Raw genomic sequence first — 17,895 nt, forward strand, 5'->3', positions numbered from 1 at the left:
TATAGAAATTTTTATCAATTTTTTTTCTATAGAAAATTTTGTCAAAATATTATTTCTATAGATATTTTGTCAAAATTTTATTTCTATAAAAAATTTTGTCAAAAATTTTATAGCAAATTTTTCAAAATATTATTTCTATAGAAAGTTTTGTCAAAATTTTATTTCTATCGAAAATTTTATCAAATATTTTTTCTATAGAAATTTTTATCAAACTTTTTTTTTCTATAGAAAAATTTGTCAAAATATTTTTTCTATAAAAAAATTTGTCAAACTTTTATTCAATAGAAAATTTTGTCAAAATTTTTTTATATAAAAAATTATATATAAAAAATATATAAAAAAAATATAATATTTTTATATAAAATATTTCCATAGAAAATTTTGTCAAAATTTTAGTTTTATTTATTTACAGAAAAATTATGAAGTACCATGAATTCTATCAATCTACCAAACAGTAGAATTCGATAAGCGGACTTTGTCAAGATTTTATATCAAAATTTTATTTTTATAGAAAAATTTGTCAAAATTTTATTTCTAAAGAAAATTTTGTCAAAATTTTATTTCTATAAAAAATTTTGTGAACATTTTATTTCTATAGAAAATTTTGTCAAAATTTTATTTCTATAGAAAATTGCGTCAAAATTTTATTTCTATAGAAAATTTTGTCAAAATTTTATTTTTATAGAAAATTTTGTCAAAATTTCATTTCTCTAGAAAATTTTGTCAAAATTTGATGTCTATAAAAATGTTATCAAAATTTTATTTCTATAGAAAATTTTGTCAAAATTTTATGTCTGTAGAAAATTTTATCAAAACTTTTTCTATAGAAAATTTTGTCAAAATTTTATTTCTATAGAAAATTTTGTAAAAATGTTACCTCTATAGAAAATTTTGTCAAAATTTTAGTTTTCTTTATCTACAGAAAATTTATGAAGTAGCATGAATTCTACCACTCTACCAAACAGTAGAAAATCTAGCAACAATGGCAAAAGTGATTACAATACTACAGTAGTCCTTGTAAGCGGACTTTGTCAAATTTTTATTTCAGATGAAAATTTTGACAACATTTTATTTCTATAGAAAATTTTGTCAAAATTTCATTTCTATAGAACATTTTGTCAAAATTTTATTTCTGTAGAAAATTTTGTCAAAATCTTATTTCTATAGAAAATTTTGTCAAAATTTTATTTCTATAGAAAATTTTGTCAAAATTTTATTTCTATAGAAAATTTTGTCAAAATTTTATTTCTATAGAAAATTTTGAAAATATTTTAGTTTTATTTATTTACAGAAAATTTATGAAGTACCATGAATTCTACCAAACAGTAGAATTCTACCAACAGTGGCAACCGTGATTACAATACTACAGTAGTCCTTGCAAGAGGACTTTGTCAAAATTTTATTTCTATAGACATTTCATTTCAAAATTTTATTTCAGATGAAAATTTTGTCAAAATTTTATTTTTTATAGAAAATTTTGTCAAAATTTTATTTCTATAGAAAATTTTGTCAAAATGTTGTTTCTATAGAAGATTGTGCCAAAATTTTATTTCTATAAAAAAATTTGTCAAAATTTTATTTCTATAGAAAATTTTGTCAAAATTGTCTATAAAAAATTTTGTCAAAATTTCATTTCTGTAGAAAATTTTGTCAAAATTTCATTTGTATAAAAAATTTTGTCAAAATTTTATTTGTATAGAAAATTTTATCAAAATTTTATTTCTATAGAACATTTTATCAAAATTTTATTTCTATAGAAAAATTTGTCAAAATTTTATTTCTGTAGAACATTTTACCAAAATTTTGTAGAAATTTTTTTTTTCAAATTTTTATTTCTATAGAAAATATCAAAATTTTACTTTTTATACCCTCCATCATAGGATGGGGGTATATTAACTTTGTCATTCCGTTTGTAACACATCGAAATATTGCTCTAAGACCCCATAAAGTATATATATTCTGGTCGTGGTGAAATTCTGAGTCGATCTGAGCTTGTGCGTCCGTCCGTCCGTCTGTTGAAATCACGATAACTTCCGAACGAAACCAGCTATCGACTTGAAACTTGTCACAAGTAGTTGTTATTGATGTAGGTCGGATGGTATTCCAAGCGGGCCTTATCGGTCCACTTTTACGTATAGCCCCCATATAAACGGACCCCCAAATTTGGCTTGCGATTGCTCTAAGAGACATGGTGTTAGTACATGGTCTCTAACAACCATGCAAAAATTAGTCCACATCGGCCCATAAGTACATATAGCCCCCATATAAACCGATCCCCCGATTTGGCTTGCGGAACCTCTAAGAGAAGCAAATTTCATCCGATGCGGCTGAAATTTGGTACATGGTGTTAGTACATGGTCTCTAACAACCATGCAAAAACTAGTCCACATCGGTCCATAATTACATATAGCCCCCATATAAACCGATCCCCCGATTTGGATTGCGGAGTCTCTTGGAAGACCAAAATTCATCTGATTCAGTTGAAATTTGGTACGTGATGTTAGTATATGGTATCCAACAACCATGCAGAAATTGGTTCATATCAGTCCATAATTATATATAGACCCTATATAAACCGATCCCCAGACTTGACCTCTGGTGCCTTTTGGAGAAGCAAAATTCATCCGATCTGGTTGAAATTTGGTACGTGGTGGTAGTAATATTTAACAACCATTTAACATCCATAAACATATATGTGTTTAGAAAGAGAGACCTAGAGAGTATGCTGCAAGTAAAATAATGGAAGTAATCAATTGGCGCCTTAAAAATATATCAACACAAACAAAATTTCATTAAAATTTTTCTATACCAGTGTATGCCGTAAGGTGAAACATAATATGTTTGAACAGTTCAAACAATATTTTGTTTGGACCAATCCTGAAAATTTATACTCGTATGCTTGAAGAAAAATGTGTTTGGGGTATATGTTACAGAAGCGATTTTTTTTTTTTTTTTGAGGGTGTACCATTTTATAAATTCTGACTCTGTTTTCAACCTATTTGAAACAAATCAGAATTTTAAATTACCTATTAAAAATATATAAAAGCGAGTTATAAAAAATTTAATTAAAATGACTTCCTATGTAGTTAAAATAAAGAATAACTTTGGGAGGGTATTTTTGGAAGTGTTTTTAAGGTTGTGCCTTTAGAACTTCCGCATTTTTGCACCCAAAATACCTCTGGTTTGCCAAATTCAGGCAAAGAAATCGAATCGAGAGATCGAAAATAGATATAAATTTGGAATAAATTTTAGTTTAAAATTAAAAATATCAGTTCTATAATTTCCCATTAAGGAAACAACCCCATTCCCTTTCTTAACTGAAGAAAAAAAAACGAAAAACAAAATAATTTGCCTCTCCCCCTTTCCACACAGATGACAACTATTACATTTGCAATTACTCGTGTTGTATATTTGATTTAGTATCATTCACTTATCGTCAGCAATTTTAATACACAAAAAGTCGAGAGGATTGTCACAATGAAGGACATAGTGGCAATGAGGATGCCACTGACGATGTTGTTGATTATAGAGGGAATTTGGATTTTATGATAAGGATGCTGTTGATGGTGTTGGTCGGTGATGATGTCATGGACTATGGCATTAATCAATACTGAGGAGAATTGTTGATGGTGGTGTTGATGACAGTTTAGCTGTTGGCTGCTGGTTGTTGTTGTTGATAATGGTGTCGTTGTCATTGACAGCAGAATTATATTCACTAACACATCTACACACTCAGAGACATCATCTCTAGATCAAAGGATATTGCCTTAAGCAACATTGACATCGATATTCATTTGCATTCAAATGAAATTAAAGAAACAAAAAATCGAAAAGTTTTAAATTGTTCGGTCCTGTTGCATAAGTCAAAGTTCAAGAGGGTTTGAAATGAAATGATTTTAATGAAATTCCTGATATTTTGTAGAGATATTTGTATCTACGTTAGAACGGGGAGGCAGGAAGGAAAAAAGCTAAAGTGACCATGTTATATATAGCTTGGTGATATTACCATATAATCCAGCAAATTTAGTCAGTCTGTTAGTTTCATGATCGACACAAAGATGCTGTTTGGTCTGATGGACGTATTAATCGTGTTTATAACCCACGTACAAGGTTGCTGATATGTATTGCAACCAATTTTAGGTTGCTAGCATATCTAGACCGCTTGTCTGATAGCAGAGGACGGCGGTTAATAGATAATTTTATTGTTTATATGTTTACAAAAGACTTTTGATCTATTGCATTATGCATGGTGGAACTCCTACGATATAATGTAATTGTTTTATATTTGGATGGAAACCCACAAGAGGCTACAACTAAAGCCCTTCAGCATTTAAATGTGAATAACGATAACAACACAAGAAACGATCCGAAGAGTGAAAGTCAGATTTGATGGAAATGCACGATACAGTGGTAAAAAATTTGTACCCGAAAATGGGTGCAACACATATAGAAAAATGGACAAAAAGGAGTTAGACTGGAAAGAGTCAAGGAATTAATTCGCTTGCACGAAAGTGGCAAGTTAGCGAATTTAGTTTTCCTCCATGGGAAGCCATTCCCATGAGGTTAGCTGAAAATTTACATTCTCGAAAATTTACTTAGTGGCAACGCGATATTCAGGTTGACAGATTATTCTGTCATTTGTAATAACACAGTGGTTTTTTTCAATAAACAAATGCTTTGGCTCCATATTCATTTTTTGTGTGTACTATTAAACTGATTAATCGATGCATGTTCCCCATATAAAATCAAAGTTCAAAATCATCAAAAGTCAACGGCGATTTTCCCACGATGAGAAAAATGATTTGCGAATTTCGTGTTCTCAAGAGTTTTCGTGTTTTCAATTCTTACATTCCAAGCAACTTAATATATTTCTATTACATTTTTATGATATATTTAATATATAATTAAATTTTATCTTCATATACATACATTCCACAAAAATCGTACAGACAGTGAAAAACTCATTCCAATCAGAATGATCGCATGTCAACGACATCATTTGTTTGAGCGATGTTCAGTCGAAGTGAAGCGCGATAAAAGTAATGAACTCCGGCATTTTATGCATCAGCACGAATCGCATTGCTCAGGCCCCCCTTCAGACACATCTTTCATAGAATTTTCACATCGAATACTTCAAACTGTTGATGTTTTTGCTTTTTTTTCTTTCGCTTGGTATGGTAGATGCTGTTGGATTTTATGACAGCAGTAACAAAGCCACAAACCAGCTATAACAACAAAAACGTGTCCAGCATGCGACGAGACAAAATATTTTTGACATTAAGACAACGCCAAAGGGGGGTCTCCTTTTTTTCACCAAAATAGAAAAAAAAAAAAAACAAAACTGCAAGAAATATGCGAAACGCAGTCAGTGATTTATGTTCATTTTTAATAGAGTGGAATATTTTATGGCTAAAGTCAGAGAACTTTTGCTGGAACATCTGATGATGATTAGTAATTGTCGCTAACTGTTTTAATCGTTCTTTTCTCTTGAACAGCGACTAGGGACTGCATTTAATAGCTCATAATAATATGGTTGTTAAAAAAGCAAAAGCGTTAAAATAAAGATTATTAGCTAATTAAAATTTAGAAAAAAATGGTTAAATTAATTGGATTTGTAGAGAAAAAGGTAGAAACTGAGTATTAAAACAAGTAAGAAAAGTCTTAAGCCGGGCGGTGTCGATTATATTATATCCTGCACCACTTTGTAGGGCCGTGTAAAAATTAATCAGATATGACTAGATCTCAAAATTGGCCAATTTAGATAAAAGCAGATATACCCACATATGATGATATATAATTAGATACACATGTGTATAATTCTATATATGACCAGATCTAACATCTGATACAATTATATATAGATAGATATATTTATATCTAAGACATTAGATCTAGGCCAATATTGAGATCTTATCAGATCTATTTCCATAGTAGTTAGATATGATTAGATCTTACCATTTTTTGGATCTACTCATATCTAAATGTATCAAATTAGAAATAGACAAAATATCCTATAGAATTGAAATTTTGACAAAATTTCCTATAGAAATGAAAATTTGACAAAATTTCCTATAAAAATGAATTTTGACATAATTTCCCAGCAAAAACTCTCATTACCTGGTAATCTTGTAGGTAAGCCTATTTAAAAATTAATAACCACTTATTAATTGGCATCGCTTCAGATTACATTTACATACGCATGTCCTAGAAGGAAAGTACTTCTCCCCAGGCATACTTTAGGCCATAAAATAAGTAGTGCATTTAAAGCATATAATCACCTAATATGTAATGACTTATTCGTAGATACACCAAAGGCAACCAAATCTCGATAATATTGACTTCTATCGCCGATTACAATGGATCACAATATGGCGAGTGATGCTGTAATAGGAGAATTACTTGAATAGAAACGAATATTGTATAAATAAACAAAAAATCTAATAAATAATCTAAATAAGATTACACGCAAATAAATTTCACACTTAAAATAGAAATAAATGTAGGTTGTTTAAGGGAGTTGGATTCGTGAATTACGTTATAATATATGCAATAGCCAATTCACATAAGGTTCGAAATCTACTAAAAGTGGATTTTAAGTCTCTGTTTCATTTGAAATTTAGTTTAAGCTCATTTTGGAAGTGTAATGTGAATGAGGTATAAAAAAGCATTTATTTAAAACATAATATGATAATGTCATTAAACACAATTATTATGAAATATTTGTGACAAAAATTTCTTAAGGGAAAATTTTTCAGAATTACCGTTACATTACATATTCTTTTTGATTTTTTATGTAAGTGCTCGATTATGTGAATAATTATACCTAATGGTACCATCATTTATTCTATTTTATTAATTCGTTAACTACAACTGCCTTAAAATTTGAGAATAACAATTCGAAAATTACCGAGAAGTATTTATTTTTGTAATTACAAGTTAGTCATTATAACTCGCCGCAATGTAATGCAACGTGTAATGACAGCTTTAGTCCTGGTAATGTCAATTGTAATGAGATGTGGTTACCTAGTTTTTGCTGGGTTCCTATAGAAATGAAATTTTGACATAATTTCCTATAGAAATGAAATTTTGAGAAAATGTCTTAGAAATGAAATTTTGACAAAATTTTCTATAGCAACTTTGACAAAATTTCCTATAGAAATTAAATTTTGACAAAATTTCCTGTAGAAATGATATTTTGACAAAATTTTCTACAGAAATGAAATTTTGACAAAATTTCCTATAGAAATTAAAATTTGACAAAATTTCCTATATAAATGAAATGTTGACATAATTTCCTACAGAAATGAAATTTTGCAAAATTTCCTATAGAAATGAAATTTTGACAAAATTTCTTATAGAAATGAAATGTAGACAAAATTTCCTATAGAAAAGAAATTTGGCAAAATCTTCTATACAAAAGAAATCTTGACAAAATGTCCTATAGAAATTAAATTTTGACAAAACATCTATAGAAATGAAATTTTGACAAAATTTTCTATAGCAATGAAATTTTGACAAAATATCCTATAGAATTTAAATTTTGACAAAATTTCCTATACAAATGAATTTTGACATAATTTCCTATAGAAATGAAATTTTGCCAAAATTTCCTATAGAAATGAAATTTTGACAAAATTTCATATAGAATTGGAATTTTGACAAAATTTCCTATAGAAAAGAAATTTTGAAAAATTTTCTATACAAAAGAAATTTTGACAAAATTTCCTATAGAAATGAAATTTTGACAAAATTTCCTATAGAAATTAAATTTTATTTTATATACGTTTTGTTGTTTTTGTTTTTTTTGACCTTCTGTTTATTACCTTCTGTTTTCTTTTTGTAAATTCAAGCTCGAGGTCAGAGTTTTATTTTCTGTTTTATTTTTACACTTCGATATTTCGATCTCCTTCGGAAATCATCGACGGGAATAAATTAAATACATAAAATTAAAACCTATGTCACTGGTGTTGTCCTCTCATTTCTGTTGCTGTTACCACAGAAATGAAATTTTGACAAAATTTTTAGATAGAAATGAAATTTTGAAAAAATTTCGTATAGAAATGAAATTTTGACAAAATTTCATAGGGAAATTTTGATTTACTTTTACAATTTTTCGACTTCGTGGTGATTTTACAAGGAAAATATGGGTATTTTGGTTATATTTTCCCAATTCGGAAGAACAAAGTTATGGGAGCTATATAAAAAGACGAATTCAATCAAATTAAGCACACTTGACGATACTAGTAGTATTGTGCTTCTTGTGCAAAATTTCAAGGAAATCAGCGTAAAATTCTGGCTTTTGGCTTCGTGGGCATCGGGCGAAAGCTATATCTAAGTCTAAAGTATATGGGAACTCCATCTAAAACTGAACCGATTTCTTCCTAAATCAATAGGGTTCTATTCGGTCCACAGACAGACGGACATAGCTAGATCGACTCAGGGGCACGATTGCCACTCGTACCATAAATAATCTACCAAAATTTGAAAAAAATTTTACCACAAATCTACCAAATTTAAAAAATCTTATTTTTGAAGCTTTCGATCAAAATTTTGTGGTTGGTATGAATAAAATGTGTTTTCTTCGCATGAATGAATGGGGCCTCCTATTAGAGACGAGTTTTTGGGTTTATAGATATCCCATGAATTGTAAATGTGTCGAATTTTACATTTTTTAACGATTTTAGCGTGCACCAACATGGGACTACTACAAGTTACTTCAATGGACATTGATAGTATGAACTAATACGAACATTTTTTTAGGAAATTGAATTTATAAAAAAAATTGTCAAAATTTCATCTCTATAGGAAATTTTATCAAAATATTGCATACTTTTGAATAAAATAAAAACTCAAAAAAAAAAAAAAAAACAACGTCTGTTTTTATTCCCATGAGCTCGAGCCGAACCAAACAAAAATAATTAATATTTATTTCTATAAAAAACTTTGTCAAAATTTAATTTCTATAGGAAATTTTGTCAAAATTTCAGTTCTATAAGAAATTATGTCAAAATTCATTTCTATAGGAAATTTTGTCTAATTTTCATTTTTATAGGAAATTTTGTCAAAATTTCAATTCTATAGGCTATTTTGTCAAAATTTCAATTCACAGGATATTTTGTCAAAATTTAATTTCTATGGGAAATTTTGTCAAATTTCCATTTCTATAGGAAGTTTTGTCAATATTTCAATATTATAGGAAATTTTATCAAAATTTCATTTCTATAGGAAATTTTGTCAAAATTTCATTACTATAGGAATTTTTATCGAAATTTTATTGCTATAGAAAATTTTGTCTAATTTTCATTTCTAGAGGAAATTTTGTCAAAATTTAATTCCTATAGGAAATTTTGTCAAGGTTGTATTGCTATAGAAAATTTTGTCAAAATTTAATTTCTAAGAAATTTTCTCAAAATTTTCATTTCTATTTTTGTCAAATTTTCTTTTCTATAGAAAATTTTGTCAACATTTCAATTCTATAGGATATTTTGTCAAAATTTCATTTCTATAGGAAATTTGGTCCAAAGTTCATTTCTATGGAAAATTTTGTCAAAATTTTATTGCTATAGGAAATTTTGTGAAAATTTCAGTTCTATAGGCAATTATGTCAAAGTTTTATTGTTATAGAAAATTTTGTCAAAATTTCATTTCTATAGGAGATTTTGTCAAAGTTTCATTTCTATAGGAAATTATGTCAAAATTCATTTCTATAGGAAATTTTGTCAAAATTTCATTTCTGTAGGAAATTTTGTCAAAATTTCATTTCTATAGAAAATTTTGTCAAAATTTCTTTTCTATAGGAAATTTTGTCAAAATTTTATTTCTATAGGAAATTTTGTCAAAATTTAATTTCTCTAGGAAATTTTGTCAAAATTTCATTTCTATAGGATATTTTGTCAAAATTTCAATCCTATAGGAAATTTTCTCAAAATTACATTTCTATAGAAATTTTTGTGAAAATTTAATTTCTACAGAAAATTTTGTCAGCATTTAATTTCTATAGAAAATTTTGTCAAAATGTTATTGCTATAGGAAATAACATTTTCTATAGGAAATTTTTTCAAAATTTCATTTCTATTGGAAATTTTTTCAAAATTTCATTTCTATAGGAAATTGTGTCTACATCTCTATAGGAAATTTTATCAAAATTTCATTTCTGTAGGAAATTATGTCAAAAGTTCATTTCTATAGGAAATTTTGTCAAAATTTAGTTTCTATTGGAAATTTTGTTAAATTTTCTTTTCTATAGGAAATTTTGTCAACATTTCATTTCTATAGGAAATTTTGTCAAAATTTCAATTCTATTGGATACTTTGTCAAAATTTCATTTCTATAGGAATTTTTGTCAAAAGTTCATTTCTATAGGAAATTTTGTCAAAATTTCATTGTTATAGCAAATTTTGCCAAAATTTCATAGCTATAGGAAATTTTGTCAAAATTCCATTTCTATAGGAAATTTTGTCAAAATTCCATTTCTATAGGAAGTTTTGTCAAAATTTCAATATTATAGGAAATTTTGTCAAAATTTCATTTCTATAGGAAATTTGGTCAAAATTTCATTTCTATAGGAAAAATTTCATTTCTATAGGAAATTTTGTCAAAATTTAATTTCTATAGGAAATTTCATTTCTATAGGACATTTTGTCAAAATTTCACTTCCATAGAAAATTTTGTCAAAATTTCATTTCTATAGGAAATTTTGTCTACATTTCATTTCTATAGGAAATTTTATCAAAATTTCATTTCTATAGGAAATTTTGTCAAAATTTCATTTCTGTAGGAAATTATGTCAAAATTTCATTTCTATAGGAAATTTTGTCAAAATTTCACTGCTATAGGAAATTTTGTCAAAATTTCACTTCTATAGGAAATTTTGTCAAAATTTCATTTCTATAGGATATTTTGTCAAAATTTCATTGCTATCGGAAATTTTGTCAAAATTTCATTGCTATAGGAAATTTTGTCGAAATTTTATTGTTATAGAAAATTTTGTCAACATTTCATTTCTATAGGAAATTTTGTCAAAATTTCATTTCTGTAGGAAATTTTGTCAAAATTTAATTTCTATAGGAAATTTTGTCAAAATTTCATTTCTATAGGAAATTATGTCAAAATTCATTTTTATAGGAAATATTGTCAAATTTCCATTTCTATAAGAAATTCACGTTGGTTCACGTTGGGTTGAGTGAATTACCCGAATTTATTCTGATAATTGGTTGATAGTTTTGCTGCAAGTAGAGGATGCTGATGAGGAATGTGGTAATTCCGAAACAGCTGTACATCCAACCATCTTGCAGTCTATAGGGCTTTGCCCAAATAAATTTGACAAGTATACTTTTCCTCTGTTGGTTAAGCTACACTTGTAGTTTAGTCAATGCATGGCTTTAAGCTGAGATAAAAAAAACAACAATAACGATTGAAGAGAAGCCAACAATAACAAACAAAACGAATTTTGTCAAAATTTCAATTCTGTAGGATATTTTGTCTAAATTTTATTTCTATATGATAATTTGTCAAAAATTCATTTCTATAGAAAATTTAGTCAAAATATCTTTTCTATAGAAAATTTTGTACAAATTTCATTTCTTAGGAAATTTTCTCAAAATTTAATTTCTATAGAAAATGTTGTCAAAATTTCATTACTATATGAAAATTTTCTTTTCTATAGGAAATTGTGTCCCAATTTTATTTCTATTGGAAATTGTACGAAAATTTCATTTCTATAGGAGATTTTGTAAAATTTCATTTCTGTAGGAAGTTTTGTCAACATTTCTTTTGTATAGGAAATTTTGTCCAAATTTTATTACTATAGAAAATTTTGTCAAATTATTATTCCTATAGAAAATTTACTACAATTTCTCTTTCTTAAAGAGAAATGTTTTGCAAAATCTGCCAAAACATCAGGAATTCTAACAATTAACAAATCTACTATTATTCCCAAAGACACCATGTGTCCATCTCGTCTTCTTCTGATTGTTGCAAATATAGGCAGTAACTTATAATGCCCTGTTCCATAGTGTGGCGCAGGGTATAAAAACTATCATCTGACTATTCAAGGTGGCTGATATGTATTGCGATCAACTTCAGGTTTCTAACAATTATAAATCGCTCGTCTGAAAGTTGCAATAAACTGTCACTGAAAGGTTTATTTTATTGCTCACAAGCTTACCAAAGTCTATTGATTTATTGCATTCCAAATATAAAGCGATTGCTTTATACTTGGCTGAATTTTGATGCGTTATCCAATTTAATTACAATTTTAAATTTACCCTTGCGATAGCACTTAACCACTCACTACAAAAATTGAACAAACTTCAATTATGTTCACTTTTGCCACCAAAATAAAATGCAATTTGACTTTTATAAAAGTTTTTCAAGAATTAATCGCTTAATTCCATTTAATTGAAAACAAAAAAAGCCAAATTAAACAACATTATCGCATCACTAATATAGTAAAACAATTGAATGGGAGGGAGGTTATTCAAGAGACCAATGACGATATATTGGTTATATGACAGGCTATTGGGTTTGGGTTTGGTGGGAAAACACCGCATGGTTTTTATTGCCATTTATTGTTCTTTTGAGTGCAATAATGGGTCATTGAAATCATCAGCATTAACATAGCTGACAACATTGTCCCACCAACACCATCATCATCATCGTCGAGGACAGCCATGTCATCATTATCATGGACGACAATAGCAATCAGCATCACTACTATAGTGTTGATGCAATATAGGCCATCATCCTTGCCCAATATCATTGAGTGCCATCAGTTAGTCATAGGCATAGTTCTTGAAACTACATGGGTAGGTATGCAAAATATTCTTCCATATATCCATGCATTGACCTTTATTCCACATTCTATCATGTGATACACTGATGTCCAATAAGGTTTGAATGAACTTTCTAGTATACTGTCTGTCGGTTTGAGAGAATGGTATTGAATATGCACTAACTTGTCCTTTGAGCTTTAAATTCTAGCATATATTGCGGAAATTTCTAACTAGGATTTAAGGCGATATTTAGGCCATAGTTGTTTACAGAAATACAAGGGCAGTAACAGGTCATCTTTGACGGGAGCAAAAGGCACACCGAATGGGAAGATCAATTTACTACGAGCTTGATCTACTTGCTGCTAATAAACGAGTGATATGCCCCAATTAATACGATTTTAGAAATTTTATTTCTATAAACAATTTTGCCACAATTTTACTTCTATAGAAAATTTTGTCAAAAGTTTATTTCTATAGAAAATTAAGTCACAATTTTATTAACATAGAAAGTTTTCTCAAAATTTTATTTCTATAGAAAATTTTGACAAAATGTTATTTCTATAGAAAATTTTCTCAAAATTTTATTTCTATAGAAAATTTTGTCTAAAATTTTATTTCTATAGAAAATTTTGTCAAAATGTTATTTCTATAGAAAATTTGTCAAAATTTTATTTCTATAGAAAATTTTCTCAAAATTTTATTTCTATAGAAAGTTTTGTCAAAATTTTATTTCTATAGAAAATTTTGTCAAAATTTTATTTCTATAGAAAATTTTTTCAAACTTTTATTTCTATAGAAAATTTTGTCAAAATTTTATTTCTATAAAAAATTTTGTCAAAATTTTATTTCTATAGAAAATTTTTTCAAAATTTTCTTTTGTTTTGTCAATATTTTATTTCTATGGAAAATTTATTCAACATTTTATTTCTACACAAAATTTTGTCAACATTTCATTTCTACACAAATTTTTTTCAAAATTTTAATTCTATAGAAAATTTTGTCATATTTTATCTCTATAGAAAATTTTGTCAACATTTTATTTCTATAGGAAATATTGCCAAAATTTTATTTTTATAGAAAATTTTGGCAAAATTTTATTTCTATAGAAAATTTTGGCAAAATTTTATTTCTATAGAAAACTTTGTCAATATTTTATTTCTATAGAAAATTTTGTCAAAATGTTATTTGTATTGAAAAATTGACAAAATTATAATTCTATACAACATTTTTGTCAAAATTTTATTTCAATAGAAAATTTTGTCAAAATTTTATTTCTATACAAAATTTTGTCAAAATTTTATTTCAATTTATTGTCAAAATTTTATTTCTATAGGAAATATTGCCAAAATTTTATTTCTATAGGAAATATTTCCAAAATTTTATATCTATAAAAACTTTTGCCAAATTTTTTTATCTATTTTGTCAAAATTTCATTTCTATAGAAAATATTGCCAAAATTTAATTTCTATAGAAAAATTTAATTTCTATATGCCCCAATTAATACGATTTTAGAAATTTTATTTCTATAAAAAATTTTGCCACAATTTTACTTCTATAGAAAATTTTGTCAAAAGTTTATTTCTATAGAAAATTACGTCACAATTTTATTAACATAGAAAGTTTTCTCAAAATTTTATTTCTATAGAAAATTTTGACAAAATTTTATTTCTATAGAAAATTTTCTCAAAATTTTATTTCTATAGAAAATTTTGTCTAAAATTTTATTTCTATAGAAAATTTTGTCAAAATGTTATTTCTATAGAAAATTTGTCAAAATTTTATTTCTATAGAAAATTTTCTCAAAATTTTATTTCTATAGAAAGTTTTGTCAAAATTTTATTTCTATAGAAAATTTTGTCAAAATTTTATTTCTATAAAAAATTTTGTCAAAATTTTATTTCTATAAAAAATTTTGTCAAAATTTTATTTCAATAGAAAATTTTGTCAAAATTTTATTTCAATCGAAAATTTTGTAAAAATTTTATTTCTATAAAAAATTTTGTCAACATTTTATTTCTATAGGAAATATTGCCAACATTTTTTTTCTAAAAAAATATTTAAATTTTATGTATGTATAAAATTTTGTCAAAGCTGTATTTCTATAGAAAATTTTGTCAAAATTTTATTTCTATTGAAAATTTTGTCAAAATTTTATTTCTATAGAAAATTTTGTCAAAATTTTATTTCTATAGAAAATTTTTTCAAAATTTTAATTCTATAGAAAGTTTTGTCAAAATTGGTATATCTATAGAAAATTTTGTCAAAATTTTATATCTATAGAACATTTTGTCAAAGTTTTATTTCTATGGAAAATTTTGTCAAAATTTTATTTTTGTAGAAAAATTTTTCAAAATTTTATGTCTGTAGAAAATTTTGTCAAAATGTTATTCCTTAAGAAAATATTGCCAAAATTTTATCAATCTAAAAAAAAGTTGTCAAAATTTTATTTATATAGGAAATTTTGTCAAACCTGTATTCCTATAGAAAATGTTGTCAAAATTTTGTTTCTATAGAACATATTCTCAAAATTTTATTTCTATAGGAAATATTGCCAACATTTTTTTTCTAAAAAAATATTTAAATTTTATGTATGTATAAAATTTTGTCAAAGCTGTATTTCTATAGAAAATTTTGTCAAAATTTTATTTCTATTGAAAATTTTGTCAAAATTTTATTTCTATAGAAAATTTTGTCAAAATTTTATTTCTATAGAAAATTTTGTCAAAATTTTATTTCTATAGAAAATTTTGTCAAAATTTTAATTCTATAGAAAGTTTTGTCAAAATTTGTATATCTATAGAAAATTTTGTCAAAATTTTATATCTATAGAACATTTTGTCAAAGTTTTATTTCTATGGAAAATTTTGTCAAAATTTTATTTTTGTAGAAAAATTTTTCAAAATTTTATGTCTGTAGAAAATTTTGTCAAAATGTTATTCCTTAAGAAAATATTGCCAAAATTTTATCAATCTAAAAAAAGTTGTCAAAATTTTATTTATATAGGAAATTTTGTCAAACCTGTATTCCTATAGAAAATGTTGTCAAAATTTTGTTTCTATAGAACATATTCTCAAAATTTTATTTCTATAGGAAATTGTATCAATATTTTATATCAAAAATTTTATCAAAACTTCAGATATGTTTGTACAATTTTATTTCGGCAAAGGCCGCCTATCATAAACCGTTTTTCGGAAGGTTCAAGTGTGGTTCACTTTGGGTTTAGTGAACTGCCTGAATTTATTTTGATAATTGGTTGATAGTTTTGCTGCAAGTAGAGGATGCTGATGAGGAATGTGGTAATTCCGAAACTTGCGTCCATCCAGCCATCTTGCAGTCTATAGGGCTTTGCCCAAATAAATTTGACAAACATTATTTTCCTCTGTTGGTTAAGCTACACTTGTAGTTTAGTCAATGCATGGTTTTAAGCTGAAATCAAAAACAACAAAACGATAGAAAATGTTGTCAATTTTTTTTCTATAGAAAATTTTTTCAAAATTTTATTTCTATAGAGAATTTTGTCAAAATTTTATTTTTATAGATATGTTTGTCAAAATTGTATTTCTGTAGACCATTCTACTATGGTCTATACTGAAAGGCGTTTCACATTATGGTAAAAGTGCGGTAGTCTCAGAAATGTCACCAGCATTACTGAGAAGTACTCGTAGTAAACCATCGTTGAAAATTTTTTTTCTATTTTTAAAGAGAACATTCTAATTATTACTCCACGGTGGCTCCCTGTTATTTTAGTCTAACTTAGTGTCCGATTCTATTTGTAGATTCTTCTATAACCGAATCCGAACGGTATTTCTAATTTCGGTGAAACCACTTAGACGATCTTTGAAACACTCAGAAATACTACCAGCATTATTGAGAGACGATTAGGATAACTTTTCTAACAGCTAGAGCTGAGATTTTTACCGAATTAAGTGGTCCAACGCTCTGTTGGTAGGCCCTTAAAGTTAGTCACTTCGGCTTTTCGAAAAAAAATTTCGAGTACCAAACGTTAAGATTTTATTTTCCCTACTGTCAGATCTGGTAGCCATTGTGGTGCAATGGTTAGCATGCCCGCCTTGCATATACATGGTCGTGGGTTCAAACCCTGTTTCGACCAAACACAAAACCACCTCAGTAATGCCGTTGATATTTCTGAGTGTTTCAAAGCTTCTCTAAGTGGATTCACTGCAATGTAGAACACCGTTCGGACTCGGCTATAAAAAGGAGGAACGGAAGCGGATGATTAGATCGATTAAGAATTTCAAGATAACCATGAATATGCAGACAACCTTAGAACCTAACTCTAATACTTCCATACGGTTTGCAAAAAATGCCCCATCCTGTCATGGAGACTAGGGAAAACGATTGAATATTTCGCTTAAATACCAATAACTCCTTTGCAATTTCCCTAACGAACTCTGCTTACGTATCAACGAATGGCCATCGTTATACATGCTTCAATAGATTTATTAGACCACTGGAGAGATAGCTACTGATGGTAGAGTAGCTTTCAAAACCCCCATTGTAGTTACCATATTCTTAAGCCCAAAAGCCTTATATAAGGGGAAATACGCCACCATTACCTCATGCAGTTTATACCAATGTATGTGCCGCATTGCTAAATTAGATTGTTTTCCTGAAAGCTCGTAAATATCAGGAGTTATTATGCCATAAAATCACTTTGTTCATAAATCAATGGCATTACAACTTTTATGGAATCAATAATGTGGCAGTCCATACACCTGTTGGTCGGAAACACCAAGTGTAAGTAAATAGGATCTATGAGCTGTTGCTATCGGAAATTATGGCCAATCATTTTGTAATGGATTTATAACGTCACGGAGGGGAAACATATTGAACTCTTTTCTGTTTTTTTTTTTAGTTAACGAGTGCAAATTATGATGGGATCACATGTCCTTAAAAAAAGTTGTTTCATTGTTTCATTGATGGGATCACAAACTAGGGAAATGTTATCAGATTAAATTATGAGACGATCCATGACAAATACACTAATGGCCTTCAGATAAATGCATCAAAGCCTTTGGAATCGCAAGAAGTGAGATTCGTTGAGTGATTACAAGGATGATTCAATTGGCACTTAGCCCAAAAGAAAAGCTTTGAAAAATGG

The 17,895-nt window shown here is 27.2% G+C and overlaps 1 protein-coding gene across 1 annotated transcript in view; it reads right to left on the reverse strand.

The window, feature by feature from the left end:
• The window catches only part of Octbeta2R (Octopamine beta2 receptor), a 673,234-nt gene that overhangs the window by 399,041 nt on the left and 256,298 nt on the right, over nucleotides 1-17,895 (reverse strand). The gene's annotated exons all lie outside the window — the stretch shown is intronic.

Source organism: Haematobia irritans, chromosome 1 (assembly GCF_050003625.1).
Source record: "Haematobia irritans isolate KBUSLIRL chromosome 1, ASM5000362v1, whole genome shotgun sequence".
In the NCBI taxonomy this organism is placed as follows: Eukaryota; Metazoa; Arthropoda; class Insecta; order Diptera; family Muscidae; genus Haematobia; species Haematobia irritans.